The sequence below is a fragment of the Aythya ferina genome (genome assembly GCF_964211825.1).
Source record: "Aythya ferina genome assembly, chromosome: 1".
Lineage (NCBI taxonomy): Eukaryota > Metazoa > Chordata > Aves > Anseriformes > Anatidae > Aythya > Aythya ferina.
In genome coordinates, this window is record NC_140296.1 from 64,284,415 (window position 1) to 64,306,191 (window position 21,777).

Below are 21,777 nucleotides of genomic sequence, written 5' to 3' on the forward strand. Positions count from 1 at the left end.
GAACACCCCTTTTCCCACTGTGACTACAGGGATAAAACCTACGCAGCAAAAACCATTGTGCTGTGAGCTCAGGCTCCTCAGTCACATTGGGCCAGCACTGGGGTTCCCAAGGTGACCTCAGTTCTCCCTCCCCAACACTGTCTGCAGTCACTGCCCTAATGACACACTTCACCTCACCTCTGCAGAGCCTTTGCACTGCTCCCTGAATCTCCCCAGTCCCCCATCACCTCCCATGTCAGTGAGAACCTCCAGCCCTCCAAATCCCATCCACTAATGTCTCACACAGTCTCCATCTCATCTTAACTCCCATTCCCAGTTCCCAGTACAAGTTTCCCATTTCCCTCCTCCTCAGTCTCCAACATCCCTTTACTAGTGTTTTCTTCTAATCTACTTTTGCACGCCCACCACTTACTCCTTGCTCACTCTGGATTCAAATAGTCCTTTTTCTTGGCTTCCTCAGCAACAGCAAAGCTGTTGAAATTGCCAGGTGTGGTCCTTCAGAGCTGGAGCACTCTTATTTTGTACCTGGAGAAGAGAATTTGAAGTGTGGTGCCCTAGAGGGGTTGGAAATGCCTACTTTAGTCTAAAGCAAGAAGTAGGAAAACGTGCAGGGAGACTCAAAAGCCCGAGATCAACGTATGTTTCTAAGATTTTTTAGAAAATGAAGAGCCTGGGAGAGATTTCTAAATGTATTGAAAACAACAGTAATATTAGATGTACTCATAGAACGGCTTTCTATCAAGAACCTCAAAATATGCCAGTCCTTAACTAAAGTGCTATGGCACAGAAAGCAGAGGCTCCATCAGACCAACAGAAGAGAAGCTACAGAGCTAGGTACTGAACCCAGAGGTCTGGTTTCAGGGGATACTCTGAAGGACTAGCTCAGAAGAATTATGGTACAATATTTAATGTTCTTACTAATGTGAAAGAAGCGTAGAAAATTGCCTGCAGTGCTTACCTGGGTATCTATTTCATGCTCTCTCAGTGTGAAAATAGTTTGTGGATATGTTCAAACTACATGTTGTATTTGTGCATGCAAATCACTTTTTGTACACGTAGGCAGAAGCCTGCTCAGATGTTGTATGTGCAGTTTAAGAAGCAGCTTTGAGCGGTTGGCCCTGTATTTGCCCGAAGGAAAGAAATCTAGTACATTAAGACTGCATTCTTCTGTGCCCAGCCTTAGCAGTTCATAAAGCATGTTAGGTCACTGACTTTGCTAAGCAGTTAAATTAACTTTTCTTAACAATTACAGTAATTAAGTCTCTGCTAAATTACAAATTAAGATCATCTGGATGTATTTTGAAGCAAAGGTGGGATTAGCAAGGGGGAAGGAACAAAAAGGTTACCGAGTCTTCAATTACTCATAGTTTTGCAGACGAGACCGTGGTTTTTTTTTGCAGACCAGGCTGTACCGTTGCTGTGGGTGTGTAGCATGAGGCATCTCTGCAGTATGTCTTGGCCACCACCCCTGTTCCTGCTGCTCTCCCTCTTCTGTGCGTAGCCTCTTCAGCTCGGTTAGGTGCACTGAAGTGCTGGGGTGATTTTACCAGGGCTTAAGCCTCTTGTATCTCCGTTATATGATGACTGAGATAGCCCTTTGCCCCTCTGTCTTTCTGAGCACCCGGCTGCCTGGTGAGCATCTCTTGCTCCAGATGTCAGAGCCAGGCTACAGACCAGTATATAAAATGTTATGATAAAGGGGAAGTTTAGGCTTAAATAAAAGCTTGATAATCAAGTAAATATGGTAGTATGGGTACAGCCATTTGGAAAACACTTTTATTCATCCAGCAACTACCATAACAGAATCCAGATACTCTGAACCTCTAGACTACACCTCCATCATATATGGCCAGCAAACAATTAATTTGTACTGGTGGCTTTTTTGGTTAATAGAATAAACCAGCTGGATGGTATTGCAACAAGAAGTTGATGAATGCAAGAGCATTCTAAAAAGAGTGGGTGGAAAGAGAGAAATGAGTGTATTGTAGCCAAGGGATTACATTTCTGAGCAAGATTAACAGAACAGCTTTCTACCTTTGGAGGATCTGAAAACAACAAGATAGGTTTCCCAGAGAAGCTGTGGGTGCCCCATCCCTGGAGGTGTTCAAGACCAGGCTGGATGGGGCTTTGAGCAACCTGGGCTGGTGGGAGGTGTCCCTGCCCATGGCAGGGGGTTGGAACTGGGTGGGCTTTAAGGTTTCTTCCAACCAAACCTTTCTGTGATTCTAGCATTCTGTGATTCTGTGAAAGTAAATCAGCCAGCATGAATACAGTGACTGGCACAAGTGAGATCTATAGGTCCAGCATATGTTACCATGCACCAGATATGACCTCGTGACCTCCTCATTCTCTTTTCCCACATTTAACAAGTATGTGTATGTGTTTTCCAAGTCAGATCAAGACAGAAATGAAGGTCCAGAGTAGCTCACATATCTTTCTCCTTAGGCACTAGGTATTAAGAAATCTGTGCAGGCTGCCTGCACAGAGATGTTCTCCACTGTCCTTTAACAATAGCTACTTCAGCAGTAGTATGTTGAGTTCATTTACATTCTCATTAATGTTAAGGAGCAGACTTGCCCAGAACAATCAAGATCTTGGGCCAGAGAAAGAGTAGAAAAATACAGGAGTTTAAAACAAAATCTTTCACTGCTGCCAACACCTCAATCCGGTTTTCTCTGTCTCCACCCTTTTGTGGAGAAGAAGAAAAAAAAAAAAAAAAAAAGAAAAAAAAAAAAAAGATTAAAGCCTTTAACCAGCAAGCAGTAAAAATGCTTGGAAAAGCTCTCAGTGCAAGCCCCCAGTTTAATACATACCATATTTTGAGCACTGTTGTTAGATGTGCTGCAAAGGGAAACAAACACACATGACTCTCACACACCTACATACACCTTGCATGTATCCTGAGGATATTTTCTCAGGAATTAGCATTGTAAAAATCTTGGAAAAAGCTTTGGATTCCTTTCGCAAGAGAATCCCAAGCAGTTTGGGTGATATGTTGTGAGACCTAAAAGCAACCTGGAGAGGTAATGAACTGTTTCAGGACAAACAGAACTGAGATCTGCCTCCGAGCTGGTACACGGCCTTACAGCTCACCATAAAAATGGAAACGAGAAGGGTATTTAGAGATGAGACTGCCAGAGAGTAGCATTGCTCACATGCAGATGATGGAACCACCTGGGCCTCCTGACTGCTTGGTAGCCTTAAATCATCTGAACTCATACAAAAGTATTATTACAAGGCTGGAATTGTTCTTTTTAACCAGCTGACAGTTTGAATTTATTATGTATTTGAAGGGTTAGTAATATAGCACAGTCATACATTACAGGTGATATAACACCGTATTCAAATATTAATCAAATCTGCAATCCGTCTACATTCATGAAGGCAAATAATCTGCCAAGGAAGAAATTATAAACAAAATGGAAATTCATTGCAATATCTTTGAAAAATGTGCTACAAGCCAAAATATACTGATATTTGGAAAAGCATCCTGAATACTTCCTCTTAATACAGCCTTCCTAGATTAAAGATGTATTACATGTATGAAGAGTAATGAAGGTGTAATTGATTTTCAGGGATGTGAATTTTAACTCCATCATTCTGAAGAAAGGGCACGAACACTAGCTGGGAAGTGAATGCAATGTGGTTTTCTATCAGACCTATAAATTTGTTTTGCAAGGCTTATGACCTAAGCCTCTTTGTGTTGTGTTTTGTGTTTTGTTTTTTTGTTTTTTTTTTTTTTTTTTGCCCACCATTTAAGTGACAAATTGCCATATCATTGTGGTCAGTTTTACCCATAATTTTATAATCCAAATTTCAATTAGACTTTGGGTTTCAACCAATGGCTCAAATCACCACCAATTTAGAAACCTCAGTTTAAAAGACACGTAATAGGTCAAAGCTCTTCATTGCCTTGTTTCTAAAACTCAAGTAATGATTGAAAACTCAATACTCGAAAACTCAAGTATGTATTTATCATATATTCAAAAACTCTGAGCATCCAAATTATAGAAAATGGTTTTAAAATGGTTCCAGTTACCCCTTTGAGCAATTCCTCAAAGGCAGATTGCTCCAGTGTTTTATTCAATGCTTACTCCAAGCTGAGAGGCTCCAGGTTTATTCTAATTGCAAGCTGTTTACAGGCTCAGTGCATGCTTGAAATATCTACAAGTAAATCTCACAGGTTAATTCACTTTTTAAGTGGCTAAATGACCTTAGTATGCTATACCTATTTGAAGTGATAAATGTTTAGTAATGACTTCCCTTCCCATAATTCCCCTTAAGTATAACAGTGAAAAGCACACTTCATTACACTGACGAGTACTGTTCTTGCCTGGTGGCAGGGTTTGCTGTGGTCAGTTCAAGTTTCAGATAACTTCTGAGGGTTGCAGTCTGATCCATCAAAAGTGGAAGCTACTAGACAGGTCAGTTCATCATTTAGGCATCTCCAATGCTTACTACTTCTTGGTTTTGTGTCTTGATGTTGTAAATTATTGTGATAAAAAAAAACGTATTATTTGTGCTTCTTGAAAACAACAGGTAATCATAGAATAATAGAATGGATTGGGTTGGAAGGGACCTTAGCAATCATCTAATTCTAACCCCCCTGCCATGGGCAGGGGCCATTTCCACTACACCAGGTTGACCAAAGCCCCATCCAGCCTGGCCTTGAACACCTCCAGGGATGGGGCATCCACAGCTTCTCTGGGCAACCTGTGCCAGGGCCTCACCGCCCTCACAGTAAAGAATTTTTTCCTCATATCTAATCTAAATCTACTTTCTTCTGGTTTAAAGCCATTCCCCCTTGTCCTATTGCTACATGCCCTTATAAAAAGTCCCTCCCCATTTTTCCTGTAGGCTCCCTTTAGGCACTGAAAGGCTGCTATAAGGTCTCCCCAGAGCCTTCTCTTCTCCAAACTGAACAAGTCCAGCTCTCTCAGCCCTTCATCATAGGAGAGGTGCTCCAGCCTTCTGATCACCCTCGTGTAGTCCTTCTTGTTCTGGGTGTACAAGAGCTGAATGCAGCACTCCAAGTGGGGTCTCACGAGAGTAAAGTAGAGGGGAAGAATCACCTCTCACAACCTGCTGGCCATGCTTCTTTTGATGCAGCCCAGGATATGTTTGGCATTCTGGGCTGCAATCGGACCTTGCTGGCTCACGTTGAGAGCTCAGTATAAGTACTCCTCTAACAATCAAGTGTGAAGCTACTGAATTCCCAGATGTCCTCCAGGGTCTTGGTTACCTGTTTGTACAGGAAAACTTGTGGTTCTTGCTGAGATAATCAGAAAAAGTGAAGCATTTTTGAATAACTTGGGTCTTATACTCTTATTGATTTATTTGTATGAGTGAGTTGAGTGTAGGAAGCCAGCAGAGGAGTGTGTTAGTCCTGGAGTCTTAAGTCTGCCTGACTGGCAGGGGTTACACAAGGTAAAGCGGAATTAGGTGTCCAGGACTGAATTTAAAGAGTTACTCAGATTATTTTTTTCAAGCACCAACTACATTATTCTGCTTAATTATTTGGCAATGTACCGTGTTTTCTACTAGACTTTGTTTCATCTGCCAAAATGTATGAAGGAGGGGAACTCCTAGTCACAGGAACTGTCAGTGGCAGAGGCAAAGGGATCCAGTGGGATAAGCAGCATTTTTATCTTTCGGGCAGCTGGACTCTGTCCTGGACCCTCTGACTCTGGTTTTGAAGGCCAAAGGTTTTGAAGGACCCTCTGACTCTGACTTTGAAGGCCAAAGCTCATCTGGAGCTCAATCTGGCTACTGCCGTTAAAGATAACAAAAAACGTTTCTATAAATACATCAACACAAAAAGGAGGACTAAGGAGAATCTCCATCCTTTACTGGATGCGGGGGGAAACTTAGTTACAAGAGATGAGGAAAAGGCGGAGGTGCTCAATGCCTTCTTTGCCTCAGTCTTTAGCGGCAATACCGGATGTTCTCTGGATACCCAGTACCCTGAGCTGGTGGAAGGGGATGGGGAGCAGGATGTGGCCCTCATTATCCATGAAGAACTGGTTGGTGACCTACTACGGCACTTAGATGTGCACAAGTCGATGGGGCCAGATGGGATCCACCCAAGGGTACTGAGGGAACTGGCAGAGGAGCTGGCCAAGCCACTGTCCATCATTTATCAACAGTCCTGGCTATCGGGGGAGGTCCCAATCGACTGGCGGCTAGCAAACGTGACGCCCATCTACAAGAAGGGCCGGAGGGCAGACCCAGGAAACTACAGGCCTGTCAGTTTGACCTCAGTGCCAGGAAAGCTCATGGAGCAGATCCTCCTGAGAGTCATCATGCAGCACTTGAAGGGGAAGCAGGCGATCAGGCCCAGTCAGCATGGCTTTATGAAAGGCAGGTCATGCCTGACGAACCTGATCTCCTTCTATGACAGAGTGACGTGCTGGGTGGATGAGGGAAAGGCTGTGGATGTGGTCTACCTTGACTTCAGCAAGGCTTTTGACACCGTCTCCCACAGCATTCTCCTCAAGAAACTGGCTGCTCTTGGCTTGGACTGGCGCACGCTTCGTTGGGTTAGAAACTGGCTGGATAGCCGGGCCCAAAGAGTCGTGGTGAATGGAGCCAAGTCCAGTTGGAGGCCAGTCACTAGTGGCGTCCCCCAGGGCTCGGTGCTGGGGCCGGTCCTCTTTAATATCTTCATCGATGATCTGGACGAGGTCATCGAGTGCACCCTCAGTAAGTTCGCAGATGACACCAAGTTAGGTGCGTGTGTCGATCTGCTTGAGGGTAGGAAAGCTCTGCAGGAGGATCTGGATAGGCTGGACCGATGGGCTGAGGTCAACTGCATGAAGTTTAACAAGGCCAAGTGCCGGGTCCTGCACCTGGGGCGCAATAACCCCAAGCAGAGCTACAGGCTGGGAGAGGAATGGTTGGAAAGCTGCCAGGCAGAGAAGGACCTGGGAGTGATGGTGGACAGTCGGCTGAATATGAGCCAGCAGTGTGCTCAGGTGGCCAAGAAGGCCAACGGCATCCTGGCTTGTATTAGGAACAGCGTGACCAGCAGGGCTAGGGAGGTGATCGTCCCCCTGTACTCAGCTCTGGTGAGGCCGCACCTCGAGTACTGTGTTCAGTTTTGGGCCCCTCGCTACAAGAAGGACATCGAGGTGCTTGAGCGGGTGCAGAGAAGGGCGACGAAGCTGGTGAGGGGCCTGGAGAACAAGTCCTACGAGGAGCGGCTGAGGGAGCTGGGCTTGTTCAGCCTGGAGAAGAGGAGGCTCAGGGGCGACCTTATCGCTCTTTTTAGGTACCTCAAGGGAGGCTGTAGCGAGGTGGGGGTTGGCCTGTTCTCCCACGTGCCTGGTGACAGGACGAGGGGGAATGGGTTTAAGTTGAGCCAGGGGAGTTTTAGGCTAGATGTTAGGAAGAACTTCTTCACTGAAAGGGTTGTGAGGCACTGGAACAGGCTGCCCAGGGAAGTGGTGGAGTCACCATCCTTGGAAGTCTTCAAAAGACGTTTAGATGTAGAGCTTAGGGATATGGTTTAGTGGAGGGCTGTTAGCGTTAGGTTGGAGGTTGGACTCGATGACCTTGAGGTCTCTTCCAACCTAGAAAATTCTGTGATTCTGTGATTCTGTGATTCTGTGGTTCAACCTTGTTCAGGGACTCACAGCCTTGCTATCCCATGAAATATGCAATATAGGTCTGACAGAGCACTTCACACTTGTGCTGGCTGCTACTGAAGTCACTGCAAGCTATTCTGGAATATATCAAGTTCTGTATACTGTGATGTAGCCCAAAAAAAATCAGTCCTGAGACATTTGAAATCAGACATCTGAAATTATTGGGGATATTTGATAATCATTTCTCCTCTGTTTCCCTCCCTTTTCTATTAAATCAGGCTAACACCACCCTTTTCAGACAACAGCTGAAGATAAAATCAATATTCCTTGTAAAGCTGTAGCATACTGAGTGTTTTACAAGAGACATCCATAATATCTTGGCAACATCCATAAGAAAGTTAATACATGTGTAGCAGGGCTTGCTGTTGTGTCATTAATAATGTTTGTGCTTGCACATTGCATATGGAAGTAAAAAAGGACTGCTGAAAGAGCTACCTATTCAATGCATGCTGCTTGAGGCAGGTGTACATCCAGTGTCTGGGGATTAAGGCTCCACAGGCAACCTGCATTGTAGGCATTCCTAAATTTATTTATTCTGAAATTAAATTCTGGCCTCTTAGCATGCATGTCCCTTCTTTCCTTCACAAGCCTGTATCTGGGTACCTATGTGTCCATCCATGGGTATATACAGACCCAAGAAACTTTCAAGTTTTAATTTCAGATATCAAAAAAAAAAAAAAAAAAAAAAGGTAAACATCCATCACCTGAAATTCCATTAACCTTTGGTCACTCCCAGTTTTCTCTCCCTCTGCAATATTTACCTCACTTTATTCTTCTTGCTAATTCATATCGCCTTCTCCCCTTTTTATGCTAATGCTCCCATTCTTTTAGCATGTCATTGTTCCCTTCTGTTCTTTGTTCCCTCCAACATAATTATTGCTTTTTTTTTCCTTCTTTCCTCTTCTTCCTCCACTCCCATTCAAGTTTCTTCCTAGCCCCTGTATCCTTCTATGTACCAGAGACAGGCCATTAAAAGCATAATAAGAAGATTTCTCTTCCTCTCAGATTGCTACTACAGTGCCAATAGAACTTAAAAGAAATAATTATAGGCAAAAAAGTTTGTCCAATTTCCAGTGCTGGAGTGCATTCACTGTTTGGAGTATTGAATAATTCCCTTTTCATTGTGTAAATGCAAACAGTAATTTTCAGAGACTCAGCTCACTGATTGGTGTGGACTGTAGCAAAAAGCACACTAAAAATTTTCTTTCCTCCAAAATTTAAGTACTAAAGTCAAAATTTGGGTTATGCTAAGGTTTCCTTTTGAAAGATTTAGCTAAATACTAGCTCAGGCAAAATTATTCCCTGTCTTCTCATGTAGATAAGGAAAGTACAGTTTGACTTTTCAGGACTGTTATTGTCTCTGACAATTTGATATTGAAGATAGACGTACTGATAAAATTGGACGGTTTTGAAAAGGTAAAGTACAAGGTCAGGTCACAATGGCTTATTGATTTTGGACAGAGTGTCAGCATGTTTGTAAGGGTGCATAACTTATACTGAATATATACATATCCTAAGGGCTCCCATAAAGGATAGGGTGATAAAGGAACTGACTGACATTGGCATCTTCCATGTTTGACAATTTCAGCAGAGAAAATCTGAAATTTAATAAGATAGGCAAGAATGTCAAAGATAAAAATGGAAGAAATATCTCATAGGACTCTGAAAATTTGGAACAACAAATAACAAATTCGAAAGCATCATCAGAGATTTATGTTATTTAATACACATAGTTCTCTTTTCTCCCAAAATGATAAAAACTCACAAAACAAAATGAAGTTTTAGAAATATAAATGTGAAAAGAAAAAGAAACCAATGGTTTGGCACATGTATAGAATGTGTATCATGTAACAAAATTAAATGAAACAATATGGAAAGGCTTTGGTAAAGCAAATAATTTTATGTCAGTAAGTACATAGTCAATGTCAGTCCATAGAAAGAAAGGATACATAGGCAGAGGTGAAAAACATCAAGACAAAACAATGCATGTGAACAAAGATACCATAGATAATGAATCTACAAATCCAGTAAATATCCACTGATCCCTACCTTTAAATTTTATAGCCAAAGTCTAGCTTAAAAGAGCTATTACTTCTGACTGTGCTAGTGTCCAATTTTTTATTTAAATCAATAACAAAAATCTAACAGACATCTGTCATGCAGTAAGAGGCCTCCTAAGTGTATTTTTAATTAATACAAACTCCTAAAGCATCGTATTTCAACTGTCCTGTACTCCATTTGAGGCTAAAGACAAAAAAGACAGGGATCTCCTGGAAAGAGTCCAGCATAGGGCCACAAAGACAATATGGGGCCTAGAGCATCTTCCCTATGAGGACAGGCTGAGAGACTTGGGTCTGTTCAGCCTTGAGAAAAGAAGACTGAAAGGAGATCTTATTAACGTTTACAAATATCTTAAGTGTGGGAGACAGAGGGATTTGGCCAACCTCTTTTCAGTGGTTTGTGGGGATAGGACAAGGGTCAATGGCCACAAAATGGAGCACAGGAAGTTCCAGAATCACAGAACAGAATCACAGAATCATCTAGGTTGCAAGAAACTCCAAGATCAGCCTCTGACCTAAACCTAACAAGTCCTCCACTAAACCACATCTCGAAGCTCTACATCTAAATGTCTTTTAAAGACACCCAGGGATGGAGACTCAAACACTTCCCTGGGCAGCCCATTCCAATGTCTAACAACCCTTTCGGTAAAGAAGTTCTTCCTAACATCCAACCTAAGCCTCCCCTGGTGCAACTTTAGCCCATTCCCCTCATCCTATCACCAGGCACGTGGGAGAATAGACCAACCCCCACCTTGCTACAGCCTCCTTTAAGGTACCTGTAGAGAGCAATAAGGTCACCCCTGAGCCTCCTCTTCTCCAGGCTGAACAACCCCAACTCCCTCAGCTGCTGCTCATAAGATTTGTTCTCCAGACCCCTCACCAGCTTTGTTGCCCTTCTCTGGACTCTCTTGAGCACCTTGATGTCCTTGTAGTGAGGGGCCCAAAACTGAACACAGTACTCGAGGTGTGGCCTCACCAGAGCCGAGTACAGGGGGACGATCACCTCCCTAGCCCTGCTGGCCACACTGCTTCTTATACAAGCCAGGATGCTGTTGGCCTTCTTGGCCACCTGAGCACACTGCTGGCTCACATTCAGCCGACTATCCACCATCACTCCCAGGTCCTCTCTGCCAGGCAGCTTTCTAACCACTCATCTCCCAGCCTGTAGCTCTGCTTGGGGTTATTGCACCCCAGGTGCAGGACCTGGCACTTGGCCTTGTTGAACTTCACACGGTTGGCCTCAGCCCATCTGTCCAGCCTATCCAGATCCTCCTGCAGAGCCTTCCTACCCTTGAGCAGCTCTAGGGAACCTTCTTTGGCAGGGGGGTTGGACCCAATGATCTCTTGAGGTCCCTTCCAACCCCTACAGTTCTGCGATTCTAACTTCTCAACTCAACTCTTCTCTATCTTCCTCCCTCTCTTCTCTTGTCTTTTTTTTACATTTGAAAAAGGGTTGTCCTTGGATCATTCTTCTGTTTTCCCCAAAGCCATCTGAGTTTTTGTAAGGAGGTACAGAAAATCTCCTGTAACACATAAAGTGTTCTCTCTCAGCGATACTGTGAAGTGCAGTTTGTATTTGGTTTCTGTTTAACTATTCCTACAGTTGTTGCCACGAGGTCTTCATTCTAGGAAAGTAGTCACGATTAATACATATGTAAATTACATACATTCTAGAAGGCACAGAAATATGATGTTAATTATTTCAAATATGTGTTACAAACAACAGCATGGTTACTGTTGGTGTTGGAGCTAAGCTAATTGCTTCATAATTTTCAGATGCTTGTTGCCTTCCTTGTAGAAAGATGCAATTCTGAAAGTTAGAAAAGTGTTAAGTTTGTTTAAGACTGGAAGAGTCTGCCTAATGACTTTGAAGAAGGTCTCCAAATGTTTCCTAGAATTTTGTGACTATTAGTCATCAGCTTCAGCTCCCAAATACCTGTAAGGCTGAGATCTTTTAATAAGTCAACTGAGAAAAGGAGTCCATAAAATTCGAAGAGTGTCTGAGAGACGTTGTTTGGGATAAACCAAACCCTGTCTGGCTGTAAGAAGCCTTTTCCAAGACAGCCTCTACACAGACTGAAACCCACATGTATTTTCTCAGACCTAATAAAAAAAAATGGAGCAGCTGAAAGGGAATACTGTGGTTTGTGGGCAGAAGAGAGAACTGGTTAAGGGCAGAACCTATTTGCCAACTACACAGAGTTAAGAAATGTGGGGGAGAAGGGCTGAGAGTGGAGCTGAGTATTGGAACAAGGGTGACTGAGGTGACCAGGTGGGTTTTGAATGAAAAAAAAAAAAAAAAAAAAAAAAGAGGGTTAGAAGTTTTGCTTGAGCAGATTCACACATAGTCATCAGTTTAACAGCCGCAGGATTGGCTTTTGCAGCAGGTGGGCTATTAATGGAAGATGGAAGCCCTTTGTAGATGTGTGTAAGCAACTCTATATTTTGAGGAAATAACTGTAAGTTCTGGGAAGGGGGCCTGTTATCGAGTACATTCCTAGAAGTGTTGCATTTTCATTCCTAGGATGTTCTCTTCAATTATGTTACTTTTCCTTCTTACAGTATTTTGCCTCAAGGTGAACAACAACTTCTGTGTCTTTAGATATCATTTTTAGACTGCTCATCTTTAGTTATGAAGCAGATGTTTTTCTACTACAAAAGGAGAAAGGAACTTCCAGGACCATGATGCTGGAGGATTCTAGCCCCTGAAGAAAAAGGGGAGGGAGCAACAAAAAGGGAGAATCTCATCAGCCTTACTTAGTTGGTGACAGCAGGAAGAACACAGAATTACAGAATGGTTGAGGTTGAAAGGGACCTCCAGAGATCATCTGGTCCAACCCCTCTCCTCAAGCCGGGTCACCTAGAGCACGCAGGATGGTATTCAGGAGGGTTTTGAATATCTCCAAAGAAGGAGACTCCACAACCTCTCTGGGCAGCCTGTTCCAGTGCTGTGTCACTCGAACTGTAAAGTTCTTCCACATATGGCAATGAAACCTCCTGTGGTTCAACTTATACCCATTACACCTTGACCCATTACTGGCCACCACTGAGAAGAATTTGGCCCCATCCTCTTTACATTGTCCCACTGTCCCATTTACATTGTTATTTGTAGAGGTTGATAAAATCCCCTCTCAGTCTCTTCTCTAGGCTAAATAGGCCCAGCTCACTTTCTCTTTCCTCATAAAACAGATACTCCAATCCCTTAATCATCTTCATGGCTCTGTGCTGGACCTTCTCTAGGAGTTCTACGTTGCTCTTGTACTGGGGAGCACAAAACACAAGGCAATAATATTGTCTGTTTTATACATGTAGTGCAGGCATTTTTCATGCCCCCCTTTCCTCTCCTATGACTTGTTGGAGGATATGGGCCCTCTGAATGACTCTAAGGAATATTATACTGACATGCTCTTCCCTTGTGCTGCTTCTGACAGAACTGAGGGTAGGGTGGATGGGCACTGATGTGACAACAGATATCCATGTGCCACAGAGCCCTTCAGCCTGATAGAAAATGTAAGCAGTAAGAAGTTTCACCAGTCCAGATGGCTGAGCCCTTAGGTTATCACAGACCAGCCCTCCCTTCCTTCACTCCTTGTGGCCTCATACACTTATTTGGCATTTATGCTTGCAAGTCCCCCCATTCCAGCTGGGTGCTCCAGAGAGTAAGAGGACACATGTGGATGTCACAGGGGCTGAAAGGGGGATTTAATCCTCTCAGCCTGATACCCAGTGCCTGATGCCAGGCATCGGTGTGACAGCTTTAAAAAATGTTATAATTTTGGAGACCTTTTGTCAAAGGCAGCTTTTCTTTTTCTTTCATACACACTTTCCTATTGTGAGTGAGTCAGCAGAAGATGAGCTTTTTTTACACACAGCTCTTCATCACTGCAAAAGGTACACACTCAGCACCCTTGCTGAGCATGCCCACTGGGCTGGCTTTGGGTCCCAGTGGGATGTGGACTTCCAGACCAAGCCAAAGGGAGTCTGCTCAGAGGCAGGACCCCAGGAATGTGCATTACACTGGGATTTTACCCTTCTTGCCCTGAGATCAGCAGGGCTGTTAAGCAGTTGAGAGCACATTGTGGTTGTGGGTTTTGATTTCCTTCTGCTTAGAAGCCTGAGAGAAACAGAAGAATGAAAATTAACATAATTTAGGCTAAATGTATAAAACATAAAATCCTCTGGTGCCTCTCAGACTCCAATGTGATAAACCATCCACAGAAAAACATATTGTTACGGAAGTACTGTAACTAATGAATCCTGATTTCCTACAGATTTGTGTCCTGTGGGTTGACTGACTTGTGTGGTCTAAGTTGTATGCTGTTTGGGTGGCTGGGAAATATGTGAGGTCTTGCTCCACGTGGATTTTCTGCTTTCTTATAAGGTGTGCTCACATGGTGCTTTCCCCCAGTCTGGGCAACAAACGGGACAACTGTCTTTAACCAGCTGCTTGTTGTTACAGACTTCTGAGGACATATTTTTGTTGGTCAGTAGTTTCAAAAGTTTTTAGGAGGACACAAATGCTGAGAACATGAACCTTATTTCCAGAGGAAACAGGGCTAAAAACCTATTATGCTCCTTCTATCTTCTGCTCCACATCTTCTTCTGGTTTTCATGGTCCTGCTATTTTTGTTTCTTCTCCAGAAAGGATGTATCCTTTGGGCTGTAGGGAGGCAACCTTTTTCCTAATTTTGCATCATTTCCAGTTAACCTGCCCTGCTCAGGTATTCCTGCATTCATCTTTGCCTCTCATCTAAGCTCATCTTAACAAGGAACTACATCCAGGAACAATTCACCCGCTGCTCAGAGGAACAACCCCCTTGGAAGGTCAGCCAGGCTTAGCCATGTTCTGTCTGTGTCATCATGATATCATTCATAAGATTTTATTCCCTTCAGGTAAGTAGGAAGCCACCTGCAATTCAGCTCTTGGGTCAGTCTGTGACAACTGGAACCATTAAATTGAATGAAATAATTAATAAAGTTAGTTAATAAAATGAAAAGATGAATAATAATAAAATGAAAAAATGAAAAGTTAATAAGATGAAAAGATTCAATTATAACTGAATGCTTATTGATTCATAACATAGGGTTTGGTATGTGTTAGACAAGAACAAGTGCACCCATTTTCGATGCCCACCAGAATGGTGACAGTCAGGTCAGCTGTGTAGTTATAAGAATTGCATATACTGCAATCCAAATTTTATGAATCTCATATCCCCGCGTTGGTGAAAGGTTTCCTTTGAGAAATATTTTCCACTGGTCTACCAAACACCGTCAGCTTTCCACAGTAGGTATTGGGTGCTCACAAAAATAGTTGCAGTGTTGATGTGTTTCTCCTTTACAACCCCTGAGTTAACTGCAGTAGTCGCACTCAAGTCATTTGCAGGTGTTTTTTGGTTGGATGGTTCTTGTTGTTTTAAGCTTGTTTTCACTTCAGTGTTAAATAATGTTATCTATCTAGGCTATTTCTCATTTTCTGACTGTAGGGAACATAGTCTCTGCAGAAATAATAGGCATTCCCTTAAACAAAGCTGGTTGACAGCCTGAATTTGCAACCCGCAGAAAATTTCAACGTTGTAAGAATATTTCTGATTTTCTTTGGAAGAAATGAATCAGTAGTTCAGAAAGGTAGCTGTGACATTTTCAATCAATGTCATTATTTTAGAATTGTATAAAAGCTCTGAGCTGCCCACAGCTCAGGGGGACACAGTGATTCTTGGGGTCTCCCAGGCTGTCCTGTGATGGAGTCCTGTGGGAAGTCTGGGGGTCCCAAACCTGTTGCTGCGGGACAGGAAAGTGAGGAAGGGAAACCTCTGGGAGTCACTCTAAATTCCCTCAAAATCAAGGGTTTTGAGCAGAATAGTTTGATTTTGCTGTACCAGTATTTGCAGATGGAAGCCAGTTCTATCAACACATTTCCCCCTCGTTCCTTCCATTCCCAGAAATGTTCCTTTGCTCCACATCCCGGGCTCTGCGCTCGCTTTTCCAAGTCCAGGCTGGCAGAAATTTCTTTTTTTTTTTTTTTTCTTTTTTTTTTTTTTTTTTCTTTTTTTGGCTACTCACAAGTAAAATCTAAATAAAGCCAGAGAGGGAAGGCAGGCGGGCAGGGGATGCTCGGCGCCTCCTCGTCCTGCACCTCTAGGTGGGGTAGGCGAGTTTCCTCAGAGAGCGGAGCCCTCTCCCGCTCCTTGCAGTTTGCAAAAACTTCCCCAGCAGAGAGCAAGCAGGAAAGGAGAAGTTCTTGGGAAGCCCTCCGAGCCTGCGAAGGCAGCGCCGGGCCGACAGAGCTGAGGGCTTCGGTGGTTTGGAGATCCCTGGGATCGAGCTGGGGACATTCATGACAAGCTCTGCGAGGAGAGGACGAGCCCGCTGGCTGTGTCCGAGCCTTGGCACCTGTGAGAGCCCATCCAAGTGGTCACCTCAAGCCCTGTGCCCACAGGAGGACCTCTCCGGGATTCGGCGGTGGTGACCCCATCTACGCGAGGTAGGCTGGCATCGAGCGCGTTTGCCACCATTCCCCAGAGCTGGGGCGGCTCTGGGGTGGGAGCTGCTCTGTCACTGGGGGCTGTTGCTGGAAATCACGTCAGGTTTAGGTTTTGTTTGAACACGATCTACTGTTCTGTGAGTTTTTTCTGCTCCCGGCATTAAACTGAAGAGCTGCGCTTTTCTGTGAGTGCCAGAAAGTAGCTGGAGGTCTTGGTAGCATCTTCGGTTAATAGCTGGAGATCGTGGTAGTGCCTTTCGTTAAAAGTTTCCTCACTCTGAATGTGCTTTAGATTTATCTAATATGAGAAGTTTTGACATTCTGGCCAGTTCACAAATGCCAGTGGGTCCAGCAGATCATTTTACTTGAGTGGCAGTACGTGTTTCTCCAGAGGATAGGGGGGCTGCTGTTTGGGGTTTCCTGTTAACACTGCGAACTAATTTGCCTGCGCACTTCAGACTGTTACTGCACATTGGAAATTACGACCAGCTACCACAGCGTTGGCAGCGCTGAGGCTGACTGCATGTACATGTGAATACATGTTTGTAGCATGCTGATTTTTATTTTCCCTGCTTCCTCGGCCTTGCTGTAACAGTGCTGTGGAGCTGAGGTCTGGAGAGGAAAGCGGGTTCCCAGGAGCTCCTGGGTGGCAGTGCCATTGCCATGCGCTCCGAGCACTGTGCACTGTACTCGTGGTACCCAAGCAGCTTTGAAATGCCCATTTTAGCTACCTCTGTGGGAGCAGAGAGCTCAGCCTGGGCTGTAAAACCTACCCCAGCAGCAGAGCCAAGCAGCCTGCCTGAGCCTTGTGTGACTTACGACCAGTACTGATACCGAGCCGGTTGTTTTAGCTGCTGCTGCCATGACTACAGCGCTGATGCTGTGGATTAGCAAAAAGGCAGCCTGTATGCCCAAGAGAAAGTGTGTTTTCATTTTTACAACCTGTGGTGCTTTAGACAATACACAGAGGGGCATTAGGTCGCTCTTCAGATATGTTCCCCGTGGGATGAAGGCTGAGCTCAGCATCTAGTGCAATGGTACCAAGGAGCTTAGTGATCAGTGCTTGCTTGGGGTGCCACCCAAAACCACTTTATACGCCTCCAGCTACGAGGAAAGCTTTCACACCTACGGCTGCTGTTTGTTGGGATAGGTGAGGCCTATGGCTACTGCTGCTGCTCCTCTACAGAAGAGGAGAGAGACAATGTTGTACGCTGCAATTGTGCGTGGTGGATCTCGAAACATTTTGGGCAAATGTTTGAACTCTAGGGCATCTCTATGAGAAAAATCATGGGAGATCATGAATTTTAAAAGGAAATCAATGTCATTTTGCAAAATGGTATCAAACCCTATGACTATGTTCAGGATTACTCAGTTCTTCCTTCTTTTCTGTCATAAATGCCTAAGTGGAAACTGAAAAGAATATAAAGTGTCAGTATCCTCTATTGAAGAGCAACACCAATAAGAAACTAATTTTGAAATGAAATGAAACAAAACCAAACAAATGAAGGAAATACATTATTTTCAGCAGCAGCCAGATTGGCTCCACACCACCTGGTGGGAACAGTTTCTCCTTCAGGTAAGCTCCAATGAACCTAATTCCACTGGAGATAACTGACAAGAAAAACTGTTACCAAAACTTGGCCCAGCTCTTTTGGCTTGCATGGTATGACATGATTGTGTTGGTGTTCATAAAAATGTAGTCTGAGTTCATCAAAGAGCTCAGATGAGAATGAGAATGTGCACAGAAAAAGAGCACATGCTTCTTTTCCTTTTCCTTTTCCTTTTCCTTTTCCTTTTCCTTTTCCTTTTCCTTTTCCTTTTCCTTTTCCTTTTCCTTTTCCTTTTCCTTTTCCTTTTCCTTTTCCTTTTCCTTTTCCTTTTCCTTTTCCTTTTCCTTTTCCTTTTCCTTTTCTTTCTTTGTCTTTTTTTTATTATTTTTTTATTTTTCTTCTCTTTCTCTTGTAGGTGGCTTTTATAGAAAACTGCTGCCACAAATAGGTATTTTTTTCTCTATTACACCTAGATGGAAAACATGTGATGTTTAATTTTTCATGTCAAACTGTGAAATGGTCATTTTCAAGGAATCGTACTGAATCATATGCAGTGGAAATCACCTCACTGAAAGTGTTGAGCTGAATGTGATTGTACCGTAACGGTGTTTAGAATTCCTCTGAAAATGGCTTCACATGAAACATGGCATCTTTACGTGTAAGGATGACATTTCTTGGAGGACTGGAATATTTTGACATTGACTACAGTTTCTAATTGAACCCATATAGCCATGCTAGATAAATGGTCCAAGTCTCAGTTTTCAAAAAATAGCAGCATAAGCTTTTGAAGATAAGATGAATATTAAGATAATGCTTTTCTCATGTTGTCATCAGTAGAGGAATTCCCCTCCAGTATCCTTAACAGAGTTGTTTCCTTTAACCATGCTAGGATGGAACTGGGTTTCAGATCGTATCTATGCCGCTTCTCTTCTCAGCTAAAAGGTAGATAAATTGCAACATGAGCTTCTGCCTATAGCGGAATAAACCAAGAAGGTCCCAGCATGACCACACCCCGCATGAGTTGTTTGTGAAGAGCTGGGGTATATCAGCCTTTCAATTCACTCATGTTAAATGTATCTGTTTTCTTCTTTTGTGTTGCTCTCCAAATTAGGTCTTCGTTTTCTTCTGCTGTCCTCCTGACCCTCAAAGACCAGTTTTTGTTTTTTTTTTTATTTTTTGTTTTTATGATGCTTTCAAAAGATGACAGGTCTCCCTTTTCACCTTCTGGAGCAGCAGCTGTCGGTGAGGAAAACAATTCCTTCCTAATACACAAATTGTTCTGGCCAGTGAGTTGTTAGGGCAGGGAGACATTTGCAAAAACAGAGACACTTTCCTGTCATGTGCATTCCAATGAGATATGTCCCTTTAAAGGATTAGACAGTAGATAAAAAATAATGGAATTGCAACATTTATGACTGTCCACCTCTACAAGTGTTACTGGCCTGACCATGTGGTCACCATATGGACACAGTACTTGGCCATACTTTTTCCGGAAAGCCAAGAACCTGTGTTCACACAGCAGAAAACTAGGACGTCCGAGTACTACTTGGAGGCCAAGGAACTTGTTCTTTTGTTTGATTTATCATTTATCCTATTCTATAAAAAAAATTAAAAAAAAAGAGGTTCTGGGCCCACACAGTCAATGGCAGAGCTCCCACAAGGCTGGTGTGCCCAGCTCTTGCTGGCTCCATGGCAGCATTTAGTGATCAAACACTGCTTCTTGAGCCATGCTAACATTGCACACATTTGTTTTGACTTGATGTAGCTCAGATCTTTCTGTTTCCTCCCACCATGGAAATCAGAACAAAAGTAGAGAGGATGTTATTCTCAAATTCAGAAGGAGTCCATTAGAAACAAAAGAATAAAAGATAAACAAAGACTATTTTAAAGCATTATCTGCTATTGTCTTTTAAAGAAGTTAAAGCTTTGCCAGTGGATTTTCAAATCTCTGTGGAGACAGAGTCAGGGCCACATCCTCCTGATCTGACGTCCGTAAGTGCCGGTTTTGAGCTGTCAGAAGTGGTCTTCTATGAAGTTAATCCACAATGCTTGAGCTGAATCATCCACCATGAATCTAGCAACAGGTTTTACATTACCACATTACCCTAACGTCTGACCATCTGCACTGCAAAACCAATAGCCAAGTCCCTGGTGGATTTCATAGAGTTTCTGGCATTTATTCTTTTTCAGTCTCAGTTCTGCAGAGCTGAGCTTTTTTTTTTTTTTTTTTTTGGATTTGCTGCCTTAAATTCTGCTCGTTTCCTTTTTGGGAGGGGAGGCCTAGTAAGATTTTGCACAGCAGAAGAGACTGTCAGAGCAGTGTCAGTTCTGTAGTGAAAAGGCTTTTTCAGAAAGTTGATGTTGCCCTGTTCCCTGCACCACAAAAAGCTTCTCCAGTGGTTGGTGATGTCTGTGCTTAGCCTTGCCTGACTTGCTGTGCACGCAAGGTTAGGAGGTTTCTTGATGAAACAACTATCCAGGGTCCTCGAGAGCTGCTCTGATAATAAACATGTGTGGCATAAACCGTTGTTTGGGAATGTTAGTTGGATATGGTTTGTGGCCACTGGAGAGATGGGGAGGAAAAATAAAAAGAGTTTATAATGCTTAGCTTGACTACACTTGTGGCATCCTGAAATGCGGGTAGACCTGAGATCCTTTTGATCTTGAAGGCCAAAATCAGCCTAGCTGCAAATCTACAGCATCCAGCCCTTCCCCACCAATCTTCAATGAGAGGTTTGCTTCCCTGCTGGAACCTGGCATATAAAGATATACGAGCTCCAGTTCCTCACTGCCTTTGTCTCTGCTGTGCAAATGCTGATGGATGTACATCCCCTGCAGATTGTGTTAATGAGCCTCTGGTTCTTTAGGCTTTATGGCCAGGACATGGTGTTGCAAAGCTTGGCTGAATCCAGGTCCAAGGCAGCTCTAGGGTAAGAAGCAGCCCTGGAAAGATTCGCTATTTTTTTTCCCACCTCCCCTAGAGGTTGTGTTGAATATGAAGCTCTGTTAGACCAGCCTCTATCCTCTGTTCAGCAATATAACAGGCTGGGGACCAAAGCAGAAACATATGGCCACGTACTGAAAGAACTTTTAATTCTGACAGTGCATCCATCTCCTCCCTCAGATAGATCACAAAGAAAAACTACTGAAGTGCCAGTTAGGCAGCATACAATTATCTGCAGATTGACTACCAGGATTTTTCTTTTAATCTTAAGCAAGAGCAGTTTTAATAGTTCAGGATTCAATATTTAGAATTATCCAGACAAGAAGAATGCATATCTGCGAGATATTCCTTCTTTCCTTCACAACTGTATACACACTCCACTGCTTGACAGAAGGACCTGTAAGGGAAGGATGCCTGCATATTAATAGCCGGTAAATTGAGGTTTCACAGAGTTGGCTTCCATCACTGAAAAGAAGGAGACAAAAAGACCCTGTGCATCCAGATCACACATCTTGGAAGACAAAAACTGGGACTGCAAAAACATGAGGAACAGACTAGATGAAAGGCTAAAAATGTCAGACTGTGTTAAACTATCTGATGCTGGCTTATAGGCTGCTACAGTCAGGAATTGTGAAACAGGCAGCATCCTCAAACCCGGGACTGAAACTTACCATCTATAACCAACAGGATTTTGAAATTACCATGCTAAAGTAATGCTTCTCCTCTTAGAGTTAACAAAAATATGCAATAGACCTCAGAGGAACAGAGTTTAGTCAGTGCTGAGCGCATTTTAATACTGTCCCTGAAATGCAGTTGCAAAAGAGCGAAAAAACCAACCAACCGAAAAACCAAAAACCCCGAGAAAAGGCTGGGGACGCGTTCTCGTTTTTGTCACTTGACATTTTGCCATTTCTTTGCTCAGGGGGCGGCATGTGACAATGGGTCCCCTGAGCTCGGCACATTTGTGTTTCCAAAAATAGGAGGGAATGTGCCATGGGCTGCTGCCCGCTGGCTGGCCCAGGCACCCCTTTTTCCTTTTCTTGGTCTTTCACCTGCGTGGCCGGCATGGCTCGGCGCTTCGCAGGAGTTTACGGGC

General features: G+C 43.5%; 1 protein-coding gene across 4 annotated transcripts in view; it reads left to right on the forward strand.

The window, feature by feature from the left end:
* The first annotated feature begins 15,882 nt into the window (after positions 1 to 15,882).
* EDAR (ectodysplasin A receptor) overlaps positions 15,883 to 21,777 on the forward strand; it is a 69,283-nt gene continuing 63,388 nt past the window's right edge. For all 4 annotated transcript variants that reach the window (XM_084497775.1, XM_084497774.1, XM_084497776.1 and 1 more), the window contains exon 1: positions 15,883 to 16,187. The gene's annotated coding sequence lies outside the window, so the exon portion shown is untranslated. The remainder of the gene's footprint in view (positions 16,188 to 21,777) is intronic.